Raw genomic sequence first — 24,207 nt, forward strand, 5'->3', positions numbered from 1 at the left:
TGCATATGCTGGGCACTGACTGCTCAAATTGGTATGATTTAAATCAGTGCAGACTCTCTGTTTTGCATGAGGGCTTTTGTGAAAGAAGCAATCTAAAGGTATTTCACGCTGCCATTTCCTTGGGACCGAGCGTGACTTGTTTTAGATCAGGGTTACGGTCATGACTTATTATTATTTATTTTTATATGCACTGGTTTCTAAATGTATTGGTGGACAGTTATGGATATTAACTGGCGACAGACACCGAAAATAATGACAACATCACAAAGTGCAGTCACGCTGAATCTAAAAATGTGTGTGTCACGTCTGTGTGCGCTGATTTGAGATGTTGTGACTCAGGAGTTTTCTGACACTAATTGTGACAACCCGTGAGCTCTGTCACTGCTCCAACTGCTTTTGTGAGCTGACTTAATCCAACAGCATGCTGCAGATCTACCCTGCACCCCTAGATTCACCTCAAAGTTCGACAACCCCTGCTTTAGATGCATGGAAAGCCTACATATAACAACATGACAGAAGTGAGTATTGTGCTCTTGCATGCTTACTGTATAAGAAAACACCTCAGACAATTTGGTTAGGTCAAGGATTTGTGTGTGTTGGGAAATAAGAATGCGTGTCGGTTTAAGCGGTTTATTCCAACATGAAGTTTTTGAACATGAAGGATTATATTCTGTAACGGCGGGTTTGGAGAAAGTGTGTTTCGTCTGTGTCAATATTGACAGATCCAGTTAGATGTTTGGCTCGGGGGGGCTTAGCTAGTCTGAGATGCACTAAAGCGAGAAGAGCCAGGGGGCGATGCTCAAGTGTCTGTCTATTTATTGCAGACAGAAACACATACACACACACGCACACACACACAGATACACTTTCTTACATACACGCACAGACAAAGCGGGTTTACACACTCATCACCAGCCACACACTCACACAGGCTCGCTGAGGCGAATCAGACCTGCATCTCAACCTCAATGGAGTGGAAGTTTTAACCCGTTCAAGACTGCAGGGGAGAAGTCCTTCAATCCTTCTCCTCTTCCCTCTACACTGCCCCTGGGCTTTCCACAAAACAAGGCTTAGCCCTTACACATTGAAACCCAACATGCCCCGAAGCGGTCGTTGCAAAAGCGTCCTCTTCTGATTCTTCTCTGATGAGTTCTTCCTCATGTGGGTGTAATTCTCTGGGTGGCAGTGACACTGGGAAGTGGCGCAAAAGGTGAAGCTGTAGGTGAAAAGTAAATGACACTGGGGGGGATGAATGATGGGCTCGGGATATAGAAAGTTGCCGGTTAGATTTGGAGGACAGCACAGGACTTAAGATTTTCCTTTTTTCTTTTTCTTTTTTGAAAAGATGTCAGTAAAGCAGAATGGAAAAGATGGAGGTTTCAGATTTGGAAAGTGCCAAGCCTCCTTGAAGTTCGGGTAGAGAGACTTTGAAACTTTAAGACAAGGTGCTTATTTTAACACTGACTCAAGCTCCGTCAGAAAAGCAATCAGCTTTATGAGCATGATTAACAACAACGCCAGCTTAACTGTTAAAAATGAACCAGACACAGAACAATGTACCTGACAGTGAGAGCTGCAACATGACTGGGCTGTTCCTCTGATGTGCTATCATCTGCTGCCCCTAAAGGTTAGATGAGTGTGGGCATTGGTCGACAGCGATACATGAGAGAACCAAGCGTTATCAGGCATTATACAAAGGTCATTTCAGCCTGGTAATCTCACTGGTTAAAGACACACTTCAATGATTTTTGATAACTCCTGATCTTTCCTCTGCCCTCCCCCACAGCTCCAACTTTGAGATTGTTAACAGGCTTTTTCACTTTCTTCTGATCTCGAAAGTACTGAAGACAATGAAGCACTGCTCCAGACAAAATGTCACTTCAAACTGCATGAGCAAGACTTTGAAAGACTTTGTGTGTGTATGAGTGGAGACTGTCTTTGCAAGAAAAACAATCATTTGTTTGTTCCAAGGTCTATTATGACGACTGTGTGTTTATGTCCTTTAACAAAGACTATACTTCCAGCAAGTCCTCCAGATTAAACCGCAAATGAATTACATCTCCCTTAGAATGATATGTAAAAGCATCTATAGGCTGCTTACTTATTTTTTCTTTGACCTGTCAAAATTGCTACACATTACTGTTAAATAATAAAACAAGTAAGACAAAGGACGTAAAATTATGTATCTTTCACAATAATTAGAAAAATTACAGTGATATCATGCAGCTACAGGGGCATTCTGTTATTTTATGCCTGCTTATATGTATGAGAAATAAATAAAAGGGTGGTTGTTTGTCAGCAGTTGCAGTATGTGTGAAAAAGAAGCATCTGTTCAAACAATGAGGCAGGCTGAGTTACTGGTGACACCTGTAGTTAAGTGTAGTTTTTATCTGGATGATGATATGCCTGTGAGTGTCTACTGTTTGTTACATGGGATTGTGATACTGGTAGGTGGGGTCCAGAATTGGTTTTAATGCTGTTTGTCTTTCTGTATAGGAGCATTCAAATAAGAGAAGGTGGCGGGATTAGGGTGAGTGAAGATGCTAAGTAGGTGTTGTGGGCTAAGGAAGCAGAGGTGCATTGAGAAAGAAAAGAAATGGATGCTGTTGAGAGAAATCAGATATTTCAGATATCATATATATATATATATATATATATTAATGAAGCACCAAACACTATAAAAACTGATGTGTGACACCATGAAATCAGTCTGAACTTGCATGGCTCCCAGAATCAGACTCGAGTTTGTATCTTTTTGAAGAGTAAACTCTGCCTGCATCAAACTTTGACCCTCTCCAGTGATTCTTTGACTTTGAAGATGCACCAGATACCAGTAGACTCCAAGAACTTAGATTACACGTTGAAGTAAAGAGGTGCAGGCTATTACCTGGGCCAACTCTGTGCCTCACATTTTTCTTCGACACTGCCCACTGCTGCAAGTGTGCTCCCTTGGATGCATTAACTGCAGAAGACGTCATTCCTTGTATCTGTGTATATGTAAACAAGCTGGTTTGAATTTGATTTAAAAGGTTATTTCTGCTTTTCCAGTTTGTTGTCTTTCTACATTAATGACTGTGATTAAGGTTTGTTCAGGTTTTGGATTGATGACGGTTTTGATTTGAGTGACTACTTCTTGGTTAGTAATCCTTAGTTGTCATGGTTACAGCAATAATGGTTATGGTTATTACCACCCTGCCCAGTTATCATTGCTTACAGTTTATTCCTGTCGGACTGATGTGCATAGTGCTCCACTTGGCTTTTGGTAGATCTCATATTCATGCTTTATGCCATACTATCCACCTGTAATAAATGACTTACATCATTGTCTTGGTGCTCTTGCTCATCCTCATAACACTAACTTTATGAGCACTTTATGTTCTAAGCTCACTTCTTTGATTGCTGTCTCACGTAATGATGTTTATACACGGCATGTTTGCTTTATCCAGATGTGTGTGAGCATCTGTTAGCTTCTGTTGCTCCCTTCTCGTCCTCCTCTCCCTTCTTTTCTGTCCCACTTCCCGCGTTTTTTCCTGGTTGCCAGAAAAAAAAATGAAATAAAAGTAATGAAAAATCATTATTCTCCTGCAGTTTCTGGCATCATAAAGAGTGCCCTTTGTACATGATTTAGAGTATGGACGGATGGATGTTGGATGTTAACTTGCTACAGACATTGGCGGTAATGATAGCCTTTTACCATTGTTGTCATGGTTACAGTGGTTAAGCAGTTAGACTGTTAGAGATGGGACACAAACAACACTCTATCATGTTGAAGTCGAAAGTTTTGCTGACCCTTCCATCTGTCCCAGCCTCCTCTTTTACTATTGTTCTGAAACAACACTGCATGAGTTCATTGTTAGTTCACAATGGACAAGTGTTTTGATTCCCCACTCCCTATTGGCAGTTGAAATTTTGTGTCTTGCTGAAATGACCGATTCTGTCAGTGTCCCAGGAGTCGGTGGCCAAAGTAGTTTGACGTTATTAGCGCTCCACAACCTTGTATGACAGAGGTCAGTGATGGATGGTTTTGCAAAGGCTGAGACTTGAGACTTGGAAGGTTTGTTTCCTCCTTCCTTCTGGCACTCGGTGTTGGTTTCATTTCATCACGATCCAGTTGATCAGTAAACTTGGCTGAGTAATTAATCTTTTAACTTAAATCATTCAGTTTATTCATGCTTCAAAAACTGACCTTTTTATCTGCTGGCGAGTAGAGTCCATTCATATTCAGGCAGGTTTTCTCTTAATATTCTTCCCACTATTACGTTGATGATACACTCATGCCTACACCATATGTTCCTGGAACTCCTTCCATCGCTTCAGCCCTGTTCTTATTATTGGTTTAGCTAAAATCTCAGTGTGGCTCAGGAAGTACAGTGGGACATTCACTAAACACTGGCTTGGCAGTTCAGTCCCTTTGCATTTCAATATTCAGCTAACATGTCTAAGTGTCCTTGGGCAAAACATCGAGTTAATCCAGATGGGCCGTCCAACACCTTGCTTGGCAGCTCCATTGGTGTGTGGGAATGGATGGATAAAATGCAAAATTATGAAATGCTATAAATGTCACTATGAATGTTGCCCATTTACTGGTCTCCACTGGTTGAACGGTAGTTAGAAAGATGATGTATGGGGGAATTACCTCAAGCTTTTTGGTATAAATTGGCAGTTCTTCAGTCTGGGACGCAATCATAGCAGCTGAAGATTAGATCTTTCTCAGAGACAAAGGCATCATATCAAAAAATAAAAAATAAAAAATACTACAATGCCTTCTTCTTCTGTTGTTTGGAGGACTTGTTGAAATAATGTGTTGTTGCCCACCAGCTTGAGATTGTTGCTTGGCCTTTTCTTCTTCTCTGATATATTTTCTTCTTTGTTCTACAGTCAAATAAAATAACTAATTTCAATCAGTGCATCAGTGACAAAACAGTGGCTTTGTTCAAGTCATGGTGATAATGAGCTGAAATTGTTAAAAGAATAAGCAGAGGCTGCAGTCTGCTAACTGAGAAGATGCTGTTAAGAGACAGAACTAATTAAACCCTGATTTTCTCTTTTATGCCCAGCTTTGTTCCTATTAACCTCAATCTGCTCTGCTTCCTATCCCCTTGTTTAAAACATCAAAAGTACCTTCCAAATAAGGCCAAAGCAAAGTGAAAATAAACCCCTTATTTTTGTCTATGACATAGTGTATCACACCACTCTGACTAATTGTATTTGACTGGTTTGTTAGCTAGTTGGCTGAGTAGAGTCTATTGCTGAGAAAAGAGGCATATCAGTCCAAGGCTACACCGCCACTGTAAATCAGCATGGCCTGACACGCTGGCTAAAAGGCAGTGCTGAAGTCCAGGAGGAAAGAAAGGAGACCAGTCTAAGGAGGTGTATTAATGTAATATGGCTGCATACGTTACTTCCTGTCACCGCATTGCTTCAGTTTGATATGCATGCCATTTGACTACACAGATATGTTAATTAGAAACAAATGCATTTATACAATTTCTAAACACAACTGGTGTGAAATGAATCACTTTGTTTGAATCTCTTAATCTAAAAGCCTCACAAACGGCGACCGTTGGCATGTTGCTCCACTGAATTAACCAGCACATCAGGATGAATCAGTGTTGTTGCCACTTTGCACCCTTTCTCTTTCCTTTCTTTTCCATCTCATCTCATCTCTTCTTTCATCAGGAGCAGATGTTGAGGTCCACTTGACAGATAAACAGCATCTCTCATCGAGGCTGTGAAGAGTCTAAATCAGCCCCTTCACTGTCACTTTGAATGTTCATTACCATGCTTTATCCTGGCTGTCACTAGCAGAACACAGTTGTCTTTTCAGCGTAGCCTATTAAAAACGACAGCCTTGGTAGGTTCTTATGTGATTGCTAGCAGATACATAAACCACCTCAGAGTACACTCTAAACTAGCAATAGTCTCCTGATATGTGATGTGTATAGATTTTTGTTATTTGACACTTACCAGCTCCTTGCTAATGGTTTGACAGTGGCATTTGCATTTTACTGCGTGTAAAGCAGCTAAAATAGTATTAAAAAGATAGATCTTGAAGTATATTGTGATAATGTCTCATGTAACTGTTCTGTCTCAGGACCAACTCAAAGGGAAGTTAAAATTTCATGGTCAAGGTCTTAAACTCATAGCCCATCTGGGTTCACATCCATCAGCTGACTGGGGCCTTTCTGTCTGGAGTTTGCATGTTCTCCCTGCATAGGCATGGGTTCTCTCAGGTACTCCGGCTTCCTCCCACCGTCCAAAGACATGCTGTTAGGTTCATTGGTGATTCTAAATTGGCCATAGGTGTGAGAATGAGTGTGAATGGTTGTCTGTCTCTCTGTGTTAGCCCTGTGATAGATAAGATAAGACATGTTCATTAATCCCACGTATGGGAAATTTCCTTGTCATAGTAGCATGGAATTTGGCAAAAAAATATATATACAGAAAACAGTGACAACTTCCACACCAACTTTTGGGAAAAAGTTACCAAAGAAACACAAATGCAGAATTTTTAAAAATATATACAAAAAAATAACAATACTCTGAAAAAATATAGAGAGAAAGAACTAGAAATATAAAGACATTCTGTATATACAGTGTGGTGGTGGAATAAACTTTACAAATAAATAGTTGCTTAAACTTTGAAGAAAAAAAAAAACTATCAGTTGGTGAGGTAGTGATTCGTGCAAAAAGGCAGTGCAAAAAAAGCAGATTAATTTGTGACTGGCAACCTGTCCAGGGTGTACTCCGCCTCTCGCCCGATGACAGCTGGGATAGCCCCCCCCCCCCCCCCCCCCACCGCGACCCTTCACAGGACAAACTGCGCCTAGATTTTTGGAAACCAGAACCCAAACTGCAAATGGAAGCAGCCATTGTAACCCAGCCCTAACATTTTGAGTTTCCTTTTCATCCATTCTGTTAAACCAGTAGCAAGTCATGAAAACACTGGTGGATATTTTTAATTTAGTGACCAATTGTAATAGTGTGGCATCAACAAAACACATTGGCTCAGGCCAATTTCAATAATTGGTTATTTAAAAGTCCAATAAATAAGAAGCAATCTCCTTATTAGTGTGTAGTGCACGTTATTAGCAGTTCAGGGTGCCTGGGAGATTAGAGCGATCAACAAACACAGAACTCGGCTCGTGCTGCCTGATGAAAAAGCTTGAAATCTCTTCTGAAACTGATCGCCAACACTGGGGAACTCATTAATTATGGTCAGCCATACTGATTGTATATGCAAAGTGTAGCAGGGATAGAGAATTGACGGAGGCTAATCTGCGTGTTGACTGTGATGATGCATTCTGCTATTCAACACTCATGGAAGTCTATACTTGCTTGCTAAGAAAACATTATTTGATAGTTTTGAGTCGTGATAGAGGTAAAGGACCAAGATAAATGCTTTTTCTTATCTTATTTTAATTGCATTCTTTGTCTATAAAACCTATGTTGTCTGAATGTTTTGTGGGTGGGAGCAGGAGGAAATTTGTTTGGGCCAGAGTTCACAATAATTCCTCCTTCTTTAAATGAGAGGACAACAGTTTTCTGTATAGTTATAGTTATAGTTATACTATACAGAACTGTTTTTCTGTGGAGGTGAGAACGACTGAGACACAGACCCATTACTGTAGTTTCAAGGCTGCTGCTTTGTATTTGTGACCATGCAGTCATTTGATTTAACAAAGTGCCTCCAAAGTAAACTGTACTGAAATTGTACGTTTTAAGTTTTGGGGCTTTTTATCTTCTTGGACAAACAATATTAAATATACACAGCTTATCTGCAGGAATGTAGTGAAGAAACATTTTGTCAAATTTACCCCTTATAAATACACCAGTTTCAGTGCTCCAGCAGCTTGTTTGCTTGTTTGAACACTGTGGGGGCATGCTATAGGCCATTAATGGGACACAGATGCCACCCAGATTGCCTGTTGATTCACAGATACATTATTGTAGACTTGCTGTGTTTGTTTACAGTTTTATAATACAGGCTCACGCACATACAAAAAACACACTTCCTCTGATCTGTGTTCCTGGATACTGGCAGCTGCAGGATGCCACACACATAATTGCTCCGGCAGATCTGAGAAACGGACGTGTGAATGCGAGACAGTAAGAATCTTTGTGACAGAGATCCACTGATGATGTAGTTAAGCTATGGAATAGAGATGGCCTGTCAATATGGGAGCTGTTAGAGTCCATCAAGTGGCATTGGAATCTACAAATGCATAACATATACAATGTTATGTACTGTATTTTAAACTGAGGAGCTCCAATATTTACTCAGAAGAGCTTGTGTGACTAAATGTTTAGATGTAGTTTGGCTTCAGGCATTTTCTTTCTTCTATTAATAATGTAATGCTTTCAGATAAGACCCTTTGTTTATACGGACTTATAAGCTCTAATGGTCACTTTATCACTTTATAATTGTTGTGCACTTTATAAATCATTTCCTCATGCTTTATAGATCGGTTATATACCATTCATTAGGTTGCCAGGTTGAGGCAACTTCTTTTCCAGGATTCATTTGGTAGACTCAATGCAGAATGCCTGCAATACGTCTGCAATGTTTTGTACTATAATTGTTAGTAAAGCTTGTTGCCCTCCATGTTCATCCACCATCAATCGTGGGTTTCTACAAGCAATAGAGTTTGAACCTGCAAATGTCCTCAGGCCCCTTTCCACTGGTCTCCTCTATTAATTAAAAAGATATGCAAAGTGCCACGCTGGAGGGGGATTTTCCACCATCTGGCAACCCATCCATTTTATTTATTGGCTTAGAATTGATTTAGAAAGCAATTTATGTTGATTTATTATTAAGCATTAATAAATGGATTTGTTATAGCTTATAAGCCCATTATAAATAATGTTTTATCAGACACTGGTTCCAGAATATATGCTGTTTTAACTCCTGTAACATTACTGACGCTACCAAAAAAAAAATAAAAAATGATCAGAGCCAAGCCAACCGTTAACATGAATGCAATTTCAATCAGACTCATTCTAATATTATTTTTAGCTCTCTTAAGGGGAAATCTTCGCAATCATCTACCTCAATTATAGACTGATTGGTAGTGGGGCTTATGACATGACCTGAGCCTCGTTGTGCTGCAGTGGCATGCCGGCGTTAGTCGTTCGCACTGAGAGATATTTCTCTGTGAGACGGGAAGTTTTATTTCAATAAAGCGGCAACAACTGCAACACAGCTGGAGGTTTGCTAGTTTAAACTGTCTAGTCAGCACCTCAGTTACATGTAGGGGATTGTTTTGAACCGAACTAACAAGCAACGATATTTACAGCCGCCATTTACGAACGCAGACTGTTTTTATCATTCTCTTTAGTGGTTGTGAGGCCATAAAATAACTGTAACTGGGCAGTGGTAGATTGTATATTGCAGGCAGTAGTATTGTTAAAACTAGTTTGATCAGAATTAAGACCACACTTGCAGATATCTAGTGCAACATGATTAGATCTACGTGTGTGTGTAATTTCTCAGCTCCGGCAATTGTTTACTTCCTTGAAGCGTTTTTTTGTAGGCACTATGCAAAGTGAATTTGTTTAATTCTTATAGAAATCAATTATATATACTGTATATATTCATGTATTTAGTTAATTTATGTTCTTTGTTTTTAGGGTCGCAAGGAGACAGAAAATGTAGTCCCCTCAGTGCGTCAATATGAAGGTGGAAATTTTATTGCGAAGCATTCCCTGCAATGTCAGTATTAAAAAAAATATTTATTTATGGAATCAAATGAATCAAATGTAGTCCAGATTAGCCTATATATATTATCATATTATCCATATTTACCCCTACACATCAAATCTGTTACGATATTATTACTTATAGTATGAAAAACACAAACAGCACTTTTAGGTTGTGGCTTAACACGGCTAAAACGGCAAAATATGTATTGATAGCACGTGTCGTCTTATTCATACATCAAGCTGCACAAAACTTACTGGGAATAGCACCTTGTATCGATGCCCCGCTGTAGGCTTAGTGTGTACTTACCTCTCTACAGATTATCAGGTTACTGCCATAAAAAATAATAGTGAGTGGACTGACTCACTCAGCCTCCTTTTAAATGGCTTCAAGTTCATGATCGACAACCAGGTACATGCATGGTTTGCATTTGTAGAGGCCAAGGAAGCCTTGCGGAAGCACTCAGTGCTCACACTATCTCTTTTTTGTTGCTGAAATTAAATGAAAAATATGTTAATCACGACAGTTTATCGCACTGTTACTTTTAATCGTCTCTGTGATCTCAGGCTAGTTAACTCTTTCACAGCTGTTCGTCCTCGTCTGTCTAATTTAGTTCACCTTTTGCTGCTGCTGTTTCACGCTCATCTTTGAAGTAAGCGATGGCAATTTTCCCCTCATTGCGTTCACTTGGGTCAAAATCGAAGTCAGATCAAAACAAAATCAACTGATTAGCGGCTGCAGCGGCACTGTCACCTACGCCATCCTTGATCAGCTTTCACCTTGCTGCCTTGTCTTTCCATCTCCTCCAAACAGATCTCACTCCCACTGGTATTCCATATCTGCATATATTCATTTACTTACTCCCTCACTCTTTATTTTATCTCATTCACTCTCCCCTTTCTCCTCTACCACCTACTGCATTATCTGCTAATAACCTGAAATTAGTTTGTCACTGCAGAGATACAGAGTGGCACTGCCTATCCTATTACCCAAACCCACCCCACCTCCCAAATGTTGCTTGCTTTATAACATCTCTTATTGGCTCTGATCAAAACCCAATTGAATCCCGGTCAAATATTTGTATTTCCCCCTCGTCTGTTTGATTTAACTGCCAATGCTGTCAATCCTGCCTTCGCTGCTACCTTCCTGAACCCTGCCACAGCTCACTGCCCCGCAATCTAGTTTCCAGATTTACTGTGTAACAGCTCCTAATGACAAAGAGAGTCCCTGGATCCCAGAGTGGTGCATTCAATGCAGAGGCAGTCAAGGTTATTCTGGAATATAAAGCAGGGATTTGTTAGAACAATGGACTTTATTGAATGAGTCTAAAACAATGTGCATAGTTTACCAAAAATACCAAATGAGGAGTTTTATGGCTGAGGAACCGTGATGTACATGAAAAAAAAAAGGTCAGAACTGCTTTTTTCATGAATATTTTTATTTAATATACCTATAAAATGCGGATGCAAATGACAGACAAACACGAAGCTGTGCAGGAAATCCCTGTTGTGCACACAAGGAAATTAGAGCATCCTTACATGCAGGCCACACTTGGCTGTTTGCGCATGTATACTGTATGCACATCCCTGCTGTTTTTCCAACTGCTTCTCAAGAAAGCAGCGACAGAATCCCACTGCTATTTCTCAGGTCGGAATGACTGCCTGAGTTTTGAATGGTCCTCATTTGTTTCCTTTACGAGTGTTAAGGCTGCGTTGTAACCCCCTGGCCAGCCGTGTCACTACTCTCTATTACACTCCAAACTGGATGGGAAGGAGTGTTAAAGTCTGCTCGTACCTGGTGCTACGTGACTCCATGACCTGTTGGAGAGGCTGTAGCCGTGGTCAAAGACGCCCCAGGGAAAAACCCGTACACACTCGCATGCGCACACATTTTGCACATAGAGGCTGACTCATGCTGTTTGTAGGGCAGGACCTCATTCTTTTCTGTACATCTAAAGTACCATTCCCATCTCACTTTTGCAACCCAGCATGTTTTCTTTTTGTTCTGAATCCGCTTTCAATTTACCTCCTGCATTCCAAATCACCTTTTACTCCTGCTCCCTCACCTTGTCGTGCTCTCTCACCTTAACACTTATTCATTTGGTGCAATAGACTTTCTCTTAGCCCATGCCCCCACACCACAATACTAAGGTGTCTGACCTAAGAGATGCTGGCAACCGCCACATGGCTCAGGTCAAGGTAGACTGTCACAGCCCCGTAAGAGACCTCACTGCAGGTGTTCACTGACCTGACATCAGTGTTGGAGCAGACTATCTTACCACCACTGTTTTTGGCAAATGGTTTGGGTTCAGAGTGCTGACTGGTCATTCATGGAGCTCCCCTGAATGAGCACATTTCCTCTCTGTGGCATTCACCACCCCCAATTGTCCTCTGCTTTGTATTCGTTGATGCCGAGTGGTAGAGATTGTTGGAACACTGAGACATCTCGCCCATGAACATGCAATGATGTGACACGCTCCACTGGGGGCAATAACACAATTGGGGATGTAAGTGAAGTCAGTGGTGTAAAAGTGTCTGCTTTCCACAGTTTTATTCCCTGAGATGGAGGCAGTGTGTTCTTGGATTAAAAAAGAATTGACATCCTGGTCCCCCACGGATCACACTGTTTGGCACATTTGGCAACTGAGAGGCACAAAAAGATTTTGGTTTAGCAGGATAATGCCTCAGACACCTACACTCTCTGCAGACTTGAAAGATTTTGCTTTCATGTTCTGGGATACACAGCCATATTCTTTCACCTTCAAGGGATGAGCTTATAAATTCAATTGTTTCACTCAACCAACACTTTCCCATAAATTGTTGGGTGTGTAGACATGAGAGTGGCACACCAGGGAGAGAATGTGCTCTGCTGTAATAACAGCATAATTACTCCAAAGTGTATTTTTTCAGCTTTGGAGTCTATTTTTGTGAGGTTTTATTTTTGAAACTATTGTGTTTTGGTCTCTGAGAGCTGCCAAAATGTGAGTGACCCACACTCGATGCTGTGCCTGCACTCATTCAGTATAGATACAGACAAAGCACAAAAACTGCTGCTGCTGCTGCTAATATGGTGCTCAGACTACACCCCATGTGTGGGCACAGTGTTAGGTGGATGTGTTTGGGTTGCACCCTGCTTGAAAACATCGTCGTGTGTGTTCCTCAGGTCATTGCCTTGGTTTGGAAAATTGTGAGCATCGTAACCCTGACCAAACTTACAACAAACAAATGGTACAGTAGCTGCATGGCCCAAGTAGGCAGTTTCAGCGAGTAACACTTGCAAGTCATTGAAAACTATTGGTGCTCCTTAAAATAGCAGCAGAAAGAAGTGCACCACCTGTGCATGCCATGTCTAGATGTGTTGACTGCACAACTATTCTTCCTGGTTTAGGATGCCACTTAAGGGTGTGCAGTGATGAGAGAGGCCAATGCTTCCAGTTCTCAAGAGGACATGTATGGATCTGAAGTAAGGTGGTGTTATTACCAGTGCCTCAGCAGGTCTGTGGAGATCTGTAATTTCCGTTCTTTCCTCATCAAGGTCAGCAATGTAACTAACATTCATCACTATGACAGCATGGCTATTGAATGTAAGGTCCATACCCGAAACTGAACACCTTGTGCCACTAAGAGCTTGCTTTCATTCTAACTGATTTTAATTCCTCTAATTGAATGGTTCCTCTCTGCTACTTTAAGCAGTGCTATTCGACAGTAGAGGCTTTGGTTTTAATGAAAACCAGCAGATGGCTGACTCGATACTCGTTGGTATACGGTTGGGTTTCACGAGTCCGGATTTTTTAAAGGCTACTGTTATGTGATGAAATACAAGCCAACACCACCTAGTCGCCGTTGACATCACTAATAAAAACCCAACAACAATGAACAGCAATGACATCTGTATTCTTGACTTGAATACATATGCTGAGAACAGACAGCTGATGTGCTACATACTGTGCTCTGCAGATATGTATAGCCTGTATACAAATAGGCAGCAACTCAGCGCCATCAATAGCATTTAATAGTACTCCACAGTGTGTCATAAGGTTGGATAGTGTAGCCACGTTAAAAAAATACTGCAGTATTTCTCTGAAGCCTTCTCCGTGTACTGCAGCTAAAGGTCTAATTAATTTGACAATTAAATTCACCAGCAAATTGTTGATGTGCAGCCTCATTCTCTCTGTTACCACAGGACATTTAGTGAAGTTGTTAATTAACTGTTATAGAGACGATTTGGACCGATAGTCTGCTAGCATTAGCGGATGCCTTTTTAAAGATGAATGTGCATTGTAGTACTTTTGTCGTATTCCAGGACTGACTTGCATATTTTGCATGTCACGATAGAATGGGTTTCATCTTTAGTAAAGTATTTCCAAGCACTTGCTGCTAGTTTGCTGCAATGACCCACTGGGCTCACCTGTATTCTCTGAGGTGTCCAGGTTGTGATTGTCATGTGATCAGTGACTGGTCGACATGATGCTTAAAGCATCATGGCACAGCACTGAAGTTGACTGACTCGTCTGTACGACCCCTGTATATACCCCTGTTTATTCTTGTTAATAGTAACTCCTCCATCCTATATCAAAGTTTCATCTCCTAATCCTATAAGGCCTCTCAGTGCAATAGTCTCTGAACATAAATGGACACAGTGGTTAGTTACAGGAGGTTCAAATTTGTGGGCTTATCATTGGTTGGCTGGCTTAGTGTGTATTATTCAAATTTTAAATATGTGTGAATCTTTGAGCTTGAGAGTTAAAACCCATAAAGCCACTTTAGAGAGCTTTGCCTCTGTTCATACAAGTAGAATTACAATACCTAATCACTGTTACTTAGCAAACCAGTACAATGTTAGGGATACGGATATTTCATTTAAGCACAGTCTTATTGGCTATGGGTAAATCTGATGGGAACACTATTCATGAATCGGAGGCAACTACCAAACTTTCCAATCAATTTATCTGCTAAATATCAAGCTACAAACCATAAACATTACTTCTCCTGAACCTCTTTTCATCTGTCTATAAAATCTGTTATTTTTAAACAAAAATTTAATCACCAGTTTTTCTTACCATATATTGTATACGAGTCTCCCTTTGAGAAATAACCAACCCCGACATTGCTCACACCACCCTAGCCACACACACACACACACACACACACACACCAGGCTTTTTCTTTCTACTTTGATTTGGCCATTAAACTGCAGCTTGTGCACCTCCCAGAGGGTCTCTGCGGGGCCTCAGGATCCTTCCTACCTCTCTTTTTTTCAGCCGCCCTTCTCGTTTTAATCCCTCGCATTATAAATACATGGAGAAGGTAATTATCAACCATCAGGGTACACAGGTCAGCACAATTACACCATTAACATGTCACCCTGGCCGCCTGCATGGAGTTAGCCTCTGCCAATAGCGAGTTGGCACCTGTGCACTAATGAGTAGCTCGGTAATTAGAGGTTGACTTGATTGTACCTCACTCACAAGCAAACATGCATATAAACACACATATATCTTCAAAAGCAACACATTTCAAGCTGTACGTCAGTGTGTCTCTTTTACGTTTTACCTCAGCCTGTCTGGGTGGGCTAGCCATATGTCACAGCAGTTGTGGCGCATTAGTGCAGTGGGTGATGTGTTCTAATGAACCTGGCTCTGAGAAGGAAATTGAAGGAGGCGTGTGTTTTGCATTTATTTTAAATGGCAATTAATGTCAAAGTTTGCAGAGGTGGGAGGGTTAAGTCAGTGGGGGGGGCATGCAGAGGTATTAGCCAGTGGTTCACCAGAGTGACTGACTGAACATGTGAATAAATGCTGGTTTGAGGCTGACTAACTCCTGTTCACTAAAACCAATTAAAGAATAAGGACAAGGAATAAGGGCTTAGTGAATTTTGTTATATGTGACCTGTAAACCAGCTTGCAGACTTGCTACGAATCTTGAAAGTACAGGGTGTTTTACTAAATTATATACCTGCCTCTAGGTTTTATCTTATGAAGAAAATGACCCCCCTCACTATATTATAATAGCTTGACTCTGATATCACATGCAGCTTCTGGCCCTTGTGTATGATTACAGCCAAAAAAAAGTGCTGCTTGACATTACGTGTCACATTCTCTATACTTGTCACTTTACTTTTTATCACGCTCAGTCTCAGCTTTCTGTCTGCCTGAATCTGTAATGATAGTGTAAAATTCATTTGTAAAGCCTGTCGCTAGAATACGCCAAAGAAAATCAAACAGATGCAAGGACACAGCAGTGGGATATGTACAAATATCATCAAAACCTTTGTGCTCAGTGTTTCCTACCATAGGTGCGACAAAGGCCCAGGCAGCCCATTGTACATGAGCCTCTGCGGTTCTGTCACACTACGCTGAGTTAGATTCATCACTGGAGATCACTCACTATCAGACCTTGTAGGAATCAAATGATTTGTGTGAGATGTTGAAATATGGGGATGCCTGGGACTTAAAGTGTGCCCAGTGGTGAGGCAAGCAAAACTAGGTGAAGCATGCGATGATCCAAATCATACTCCAAATCCAATATCCAAGCAGATATGCTGTAAATCAAGTACAGAAATCGCAAGCACTTTTGGCAATTCTGTTTAACTGTCGCACAGTCACAGCTTCTATTTGTGAAGCTTATTTTTTCTTTAAAGCAGCAATAGGAGTCAGCTAAGGTGGTCTGGGCATTTGACCAGGATGATCCCAAGAGAGGACGCGTCCAACTGGGAGGAGGCTATGGGACAGACCCAGACAAATCCCCTTTGGCCTGGGAACACCACCTTTATGCTCCCCAGGAAGAACTGGAGGAGGATTCTAGGCACTCTGGGACTGCTTGACTGCTCTATTTGTGACCAGATTATGGATAAGCGGCAGCATGTAATGACATAATAAAATCAAATTAATTGTTTTGATATATTCTCACAGTTCTTATCAGAGATGTGTCAAAGCAGGAAACTCAAAATTATCCTGCATACTCTATGCCATACAGCTAACAAAGCCACACGTTTCTCCAAGGACTTAAGTGAGACTAAAAAGAAAAGCTAATGCTAGTTCCTGTTTATGCAGTAATTATAGTTTAGTTTTTTTCCCCCACTATATAGCTACATATATAAGATGGTATTGTCAGTATTGTGTTTTTTCATCCTGCTAATGATGTAAAATACTCAAATTACACTTTCAAATGACTTCGTTAAGAGTGTTATTGTGGGATGTGTTATAAATAGTAGAGACTGCTTATTTTTGCCTATGTATATTGTGGCAACAACTTTCCTTGAAAGGACAATAAATAATCTATCTGTACTGTAGTTTTGGAAACTTTGCTAAGTAAATTTGATTTTAGAGGCATATACAGTATGTTTTACAGAGGAAATCTTATTCTGCAGAATAATTTGTGACTCTAGCAGACATTAAGTGCACTATAGCAAATACATCTTCAAAAGAATGCATTCATCTAAAAGAATCCTTAAGTAAAAGCATTTAAATGCATTTTACTTTAGTACAAGGCATAACAGAATGTAACTTGTGATTCATAACATTTCTTTGTTTCTATCTTAGTTTCTTTCTTCTTCTTTCCATTCTGTCTTTTTGCCATTCTTCCTGTGTGCTCTTACATCCTCCTCCTATCATGAAGATCACCCCATAACTCACTCAGCTGCAGCCCAACCAATCACACTGTATTAGAGTAAATATCTTTATGAGTCATCTACGTCGAAATCCCCTGTGTAAATACCTCGTCCTTTGTTAACAGAGAGAATAATCTGTCCAGCTCTCTCAGAGGTTATTAATGCCACCCTTGCCCTCCTGTCAATGGATGAGATGGTTCATTGCCATGCACACATGTGCAGCAATAGAAAGCAATAAAATGGCATACCCAAATGCACACAAACCATTCACAGTGACACACACAACCACATACACTAGCATAATCACACACAAACACACATGTCTTCTGTTGCTTTCTGCTGAAACAGTGACTGACAGAGCCCACAAATGTCAGTGCTGACATTCTCTATCCCTTCTCTTGGATGTGTGTGCATCATAAGCCCTGCAGTGGCTTAGTGTTTGTGTGCAGGCTCTGTGTGCGTATTTACACCATTTCCTCTCTGAGATTATGCATATGTGTGTATTCATACATATGCATGTGCTCGTGTCATTCACCGTCTTTGTCTCGGTGCCTGTCTCTTGCTCCTCGCCCTCCGGATCCACCATCCGTATTAACATTAGCCTCCCCGTATGCTGCGGGGACGGGACAGATCTTAACCACAGGAAAAGAGAAATGGGATAAATGAGGAGAGGAAAAGGTTATCATTGTCAGGTGGAAGATGAGGGTGTGAATATTGTCATACAGAGAGCGGGTGGGACTGGCACTTTGTAGCCAGGGAAAGGATAAAGAGAGGAGCAGAAGGGAAGCCAAGCGAGCGATTGTCAAGTAGGGAGAGTGAGAGGGAGTGGCAGGTCTTAGCCGGCGCTTGGCTAAGTAGAGGGGGCATGGCATGGTGTCACTCAGTTTGAGCTGAGTTTAACTAGTCAAACCCAGCGTACCATGTGAGTTTAACACTCACACCTTCCCATTTTTATCTGAATGCTATAATTGGAACAAAGTTCAAATATTTATTCACAGCATGAGGGTTTGTTTGTGACATAAATATGGCATATTATGTTCAGCCTTCCTTTCTATAATTTCTGTGTGGAGTTTGCATGTTCTCCCTGTGCCTGTGCGGGTTTCCTCTAGCTGCTGCAGCTTCCTCCCGCAGTCCAAATATGTGCATGTTAGGTTAATTGGTGCCCATAAGTGTGCGTGTGTTAATAGTTTTTTGTCTCTGTTTTAATAGACTGCTAACCTGTCCAGGAGGTATCCTGTCTCTCACCCACTGTCAGCTGGGATAGGCTTCAGCACCCTCCGGCAACCCTCTAAAGGATAAGTGGTAAGAGATAATGGATGGATATATGGTACCATCTAAAAGTGAATGGCAATTATTGTATTTAGACTTTGTGACATAACAAGCCGTATTTCTGAGTGAAACTAAATATGGGGCTGTAATTAAGGGTGTGGAACATGGGCTAATTGTTCAGATCTGACTGGATCATTTGTAGATGATGTAGCATGTGTCGGCCAAAATCAAATCAAACCACTTACTGGCCATTACCCATGCTCCAAGGCTCAAGAGTGGAGTTAATTAGTCTACTCTAGCAACATCTGACCAAATACATTTCAAACTGGACAGTCTACCTTTGTTGCAGGGAGCTCGCTGCAGCTTTCCAGCATAGCAAATTTTACATGAATCACTTTAAACATAGAAATGTTGTTACCTACCTCCATCCTCGGATTACATCACTTACATAGCAAGCTCACCTAGAATATCCATCAGTTCCTGTCTGTTTGTTTCTGTGTATGATACTGGAAACAGACAAACACAACAGTAGACATTTTGAGGACAGTCATTTCAGTTTAAACTGGGTTAGGGTACACAGACAATCAAATGGAGACAAGATTCAAAGGATGGAGGCTGAAGCAGAACCAACAAACAAAAAAAAACACAGGATTGTCCTAAAAGACAGCATGCTACTGATGACGTCACTCTCAAAAGTTCCAGCATATACTTAATGGAATAAAGGAACTTTATTACTACTACATTTGGGCAAGCCATGATTTGACAGTGAAATCTTTTTTGCAAAGCTGTTTTAGTTGGATCTTTCATAGTTCAGAGGGTGTAAATACAACAATTTTAAACACCTGTGACCTGTGTTTAAATCCCAGTGCACTGAAAAACGTCTCGTCTCATCTCATCTCATCTCATCTCGTCTTTCGACCCAGATCTGCTTATCTGGATCTGGGCCACGGGGGCAGCAGCCTCAGCAGGGAAGTCCAGACAGCCCTCTCCCCAGCCACTTCCCGGAGGAATCCCCAGGTGTTCCCGTGGCAGACAAGAGATATAAGCCCTTCATCATGTCCTGGGTCGGCCCCAAGGTCTCCTTCCAGTGGGACGTGCCCGAAACATGGCGCCGGGAAGCATCCATACCAGATGCCCAAGCCACCTCAACTGACTCCTCTTGACGGAGGAGCAGGGGTTCTACTCTGAGCTCCTCCCGTATGTCTGAGCTCCTTACCCTATCTCTAAGGCTGAGCCCGGCCACCCTGGAAAGGAAACTCATTTGGGCCTCTTGTATTCGCGATCTCATTCTTTCGGTGGGGTGAGGGTTGGAACGTAGATCAACCAGTAAATTGAGAGCTTTGTCTTTTGGTTACCTGTCTCTTTACCACGACAGACTGGTTAAGCGTCCGCATCACTGCAGACACTGCTCCGATCCGCCTGTCGATCTCCCCCTCCATCCTACTGTCACTTGTGAACAAGATCCCGAGATACTTGAACTCCTCCACTAAAGGCAGGACCTCCTCCCCTTCCCACAGTGCGCAATCCACCTTTTTCCGACTGAGGACTATGGCCTCAGACTTGGAGGTGCTGAATCTCATCTGAGCCGCTTCACACTCGGCTGCGAACCACCCCAGCAAGAGCTGCACGTCGGTGTTCGATGAAGGTAGGACCACATCAACCGCAGAGACGAGATCCTCCGATCCCGGAACCCAACACATTCCCCCACCCGGCTGTGCCTAGAAATTCTGTCCATAAAAGTTATGAACAGAACCGGTGACAAAGGACAGCCCTGGTGGAGTCCAGGTACAATCAGCCCAGGTTAGGGTTGGACACGCTACACGGGTAGTAAGTCCTTTGGTACAGGGACTGAATGGCCCTTAGCAAGGGGCCCTCCACTCCATACTCCCGGAGCACCTACTCCACAAAACACATGTGGACCGGTTGGACAAATTCCCACCTTCCCTCTAGCACCCTAGGGAGGGTGTAGAGTTTGTCTGTGGTTCCACGGCCGGGATGAAAACCACATTGTTCCTCCTCGATCTGAGGTTCAACCATCGACTGTACCCTCTTTTCCAGCACCCTGGCAAAGACCTTGCTGGGGAGGCTGAGGAGTGTGATCTATCGTTGGAACACACCTTCTGGTCCCCTTTCTTAAAGATGGGGACCACCACCCTGTGCCACTCCAGAGGGTCTGCCAGAACCTCTTCAGATCCGATCGATAGTCTTCTTCCATAGTCTCACTGAACTCCTCCTACGCCCAAGATTTTTTGTCACAGCAACTGCTCTGGCTGCCTAGCCATCCGGTACCGGTCAACTGCTTCTGGAGACCCACAGACCAACCATGCCCTGTAGGCCTCCTTCTTCAACCTGAGAGATCCCTTCACCTCCAGTGTCCGCCGGCGGGTTCGGGGACCCAGGGACCCTCTTGGCCGGGTACAGGGACTCCTGTTGTTGTTCTGCATTAAGGGTCTTCTGAACTGTTCTTTGTCTGGTCCTTCACCTAGGTCCTGCCTTGGGAGACCCTACCGGGGGCAAAAAGCCCCAGACAGCACAGCCCCTAGAATTCTTAGGGCACTCAAACTCCTCCACCACGGTAAGGTGACGGTTCAAGGAGGAGACTGAAAAACATTTGCTATAGTAATAAAATTAAAAGGAAAAGTCACTTTCATGTTGCAGTAGTTATTCATTAAGAGAAGCCTTTGGTCATGGCCATTTTGTTTTAATCAATTCAATGTCCATTCATTGAGGCAAGCTTTTGGTCAGGGCTCCTATTCACTTACTTTGTACTCAGTCAAGTGTGGATAAAGGTCCCACCTCCACCAAGCCATTTAACATTTACTTTCTTAGAGTGGACACGAAGAGAATAAATACAGAAGTTTTTAATAAATTCTTTGTTTGACATTTGATTCACAGTTTTCATCACTACACACAAATGAAACGCACATACATTGCAGGTGAAAAACATGCTTCCACAGTATCTAGTGTCCGCTGACATGTTTTAATTGTGCCCATATATTACTGTCAAATACCTGCACATGTCACACAATCTTTAACTGTGTTCTTTGCAAAGTCTACACTTAAGTTGCCGTTAAGATTTATATGCATTAAAGTAAAATGGTGAGACAAAATAAGGAGGTACTCAAGAAAATGAGGCATGAAATAAGGGAGGGAAGGAAAGGGATTCAGTTGGAACCTTCTCTAAACCCTAAAACAGTGAAGAAGGGAGAAGTATAAAATTAGAAAGATAAGAAGTTTTAGCTTGTGAATTGGTGCCTCCATTCATTAGTGAAAGTGTGAAAACCAGTGTAACTGGCTACCAGCAGATGGCTGGAAAAAATTTCAAAGTAGGTGTCCAAGTGTAAGGTGCTTACTTGAAGTCCCTGGACAATCTAAATTAGGTAGATGAATAAATCACACTGCTCAAATAGTCTTAGCCTCCTTCCCCCCTCTTTTATAATATAATTTACTTGAGCATCAAAATGTGCTTAAATGTGCAAATTCTACCTGTTATTGCTAAATTGACATTCTATTTGTGTGCTTACGCTCATTTTCTCTTTTCCCTCGCCACTGCTATTCCGACAGTCTTATTTCCCCAGAGAAATCATGAAAGTTGATCTTATTTAAAGGTTAATAGAATAAGTACAAAATTAGAAACACCTTACTACTACTTAGCAGATACCTGTCACAAGTAATACAGTCCCTCAGTAGTTCTTATACTGCAGTCCTCTTTGGATGGCATTAGCATCACTACATTAGGGTCTGATTTAGTTTGCAGTGCGAGTCAATCATGCAGACTGCAGGAATCCAAACATAACCTGGTTTATTTTCCTCTTTTTGCTGTAATCTACTGTATTAGCATAGCTGATGTACACTCACTGATGTACACTCACCAGCTACTCCACTAGGTGCAATAGAGTAGAGGAATGCATTCTAATATAACAGGCCTGCACTAAGCTTAGCTTTACGAAAGTTATGGTATTCAGCATTTTTTTAGTTTGACAAATTTAGTCAGTTAGGCTAAATAACAGAAATACCTTAGTGTTTAATTCAATCCAGTTTAACTGCACCACAAACTATTTTCTCCAAAATTATCATCCAGTTGAATTATCACCATTTCAACATAAAGGGGGATTCAGTACAAGATGGACTGTTTGTTTAGAATGCATTCATTTTCAATAGTGTACCTGAAGTGGCCAGTGAGCATGCATTTACCAGTCTCATCTGAACAACAACATGATAATGTGAAACATCAGACTCTGGGAAGGCTACATTGATTTATGTCATAGCTAGCCCAAGGTAACTACTGAATTAGAAGCATCTCTTTGTAGCATCACTGGGATCCTTTAAGATTAAGTCAAAGAATTTTTTTTTGTGTGTGTGGACATCCAAGAGCTGCACCAGCTGTGGACAAAGCCTCAAATCTGGGAACCGTTCCTTTGAAAACTTTAAAGCGTCTGAATTACAAGGTTTCTTTACATAGTGCAGCAGCAGGTTGTTTTGGTGGAGGTTGTACAAAATCCTTGAATAACAGAAGCCTCTGGCATACTCAAGAACAACCTCCAACCCTGGAGAACATAACTAGCAGTTTCCAACCAGTCTTGATGAGAAGTATACCCTGATATGGCATTTGTGTTTATTTCACTACATGGGAAGCTGGTTGTCTACCAGACTTGTTTTCTTGTTCCAAACTTATAATCCTCTTCTGCAAGGTTGACGTGGTGTTATTATCTCAGACTCTTAGAGTGAAATATATTTTTTGTACATAGATGTGCTTTGAAAGGTCATGTCCTTTGAAATGTTGAAAGAAAATTCTATGAATCAAAAGCAGTGAATAAACTGAATAAATGGCCACTCATATTGAAGGGGGACTAAAAAATATAATGTTGGACAAGACCACTGAGCCATGGCTTTGAGTTGCAGAGAAAATGAGGCGTATGTCAGAGGCAGCAGTGGTGTCAGATGGATTTACATAAGAAACACAGCGATCTAAGAGCAGCCAGAACCTCGGCTTTTGTGAAGGGGATCAGCCAGGGCTGCCATGGCATGACATGACATAAGACCAGATTTCAGTGCAAGCGTTCTTAAGTGCTTCTACACAAAAGTGTGCTCACAGAAGAACGTGTACTACACATATGTTTCAGCGTCTGAGGAAGGATGCAGTACTTGCGGTATATATATCCAGCCCTTTATCCACTTTCTGCCACATATCCATATCACAGGTCATGTTGACAGAATAACCGAAGACGTCCCTTTCCCCTGCTATTTCCTCCAGAACTTTCGGGAACATTCAAATCATCCAGACAGTCATCCCAGTCAGATGGAATATTTAGTGTCTACAGTGGCTCCCGTCAGTTGGATATTCTGAGAGAGCGAAGGCACAGTCACGCCAGCATTTAAAAAGATGAGATTGTGCTGCTGAGTCATTTCATTTCTTTGGAGTTGCTACCATGAGTGGATATGCTTTTAGGGGCAAAGGGAACCTGCACAGACTCTTAAAACTTTGTTAAACTTCAGTCAACTTTGTCAGCAGTACAATAGTAGTGAGATGTAGTTGGAACTGATCTTTGAATGACAAAGACATACAAACAGCGCATCATTCGTTATTCAGCCCTCTATCAACCCATGTGTGACTCCTTGTGCAGGTCCAG

The sequence above is a fragment of the Chelon labrosus genome (genome assembly GCF_963514085.1).
Source record: "Chelon labrosus genome assembly, chromosome: 2".
Taxonomy (NCBI): Eukaryota; Metazoa; Chordata; class Actinopteri; order Mugiliformes; family Mugilidae; genus Chelon; species Chelon labrosus.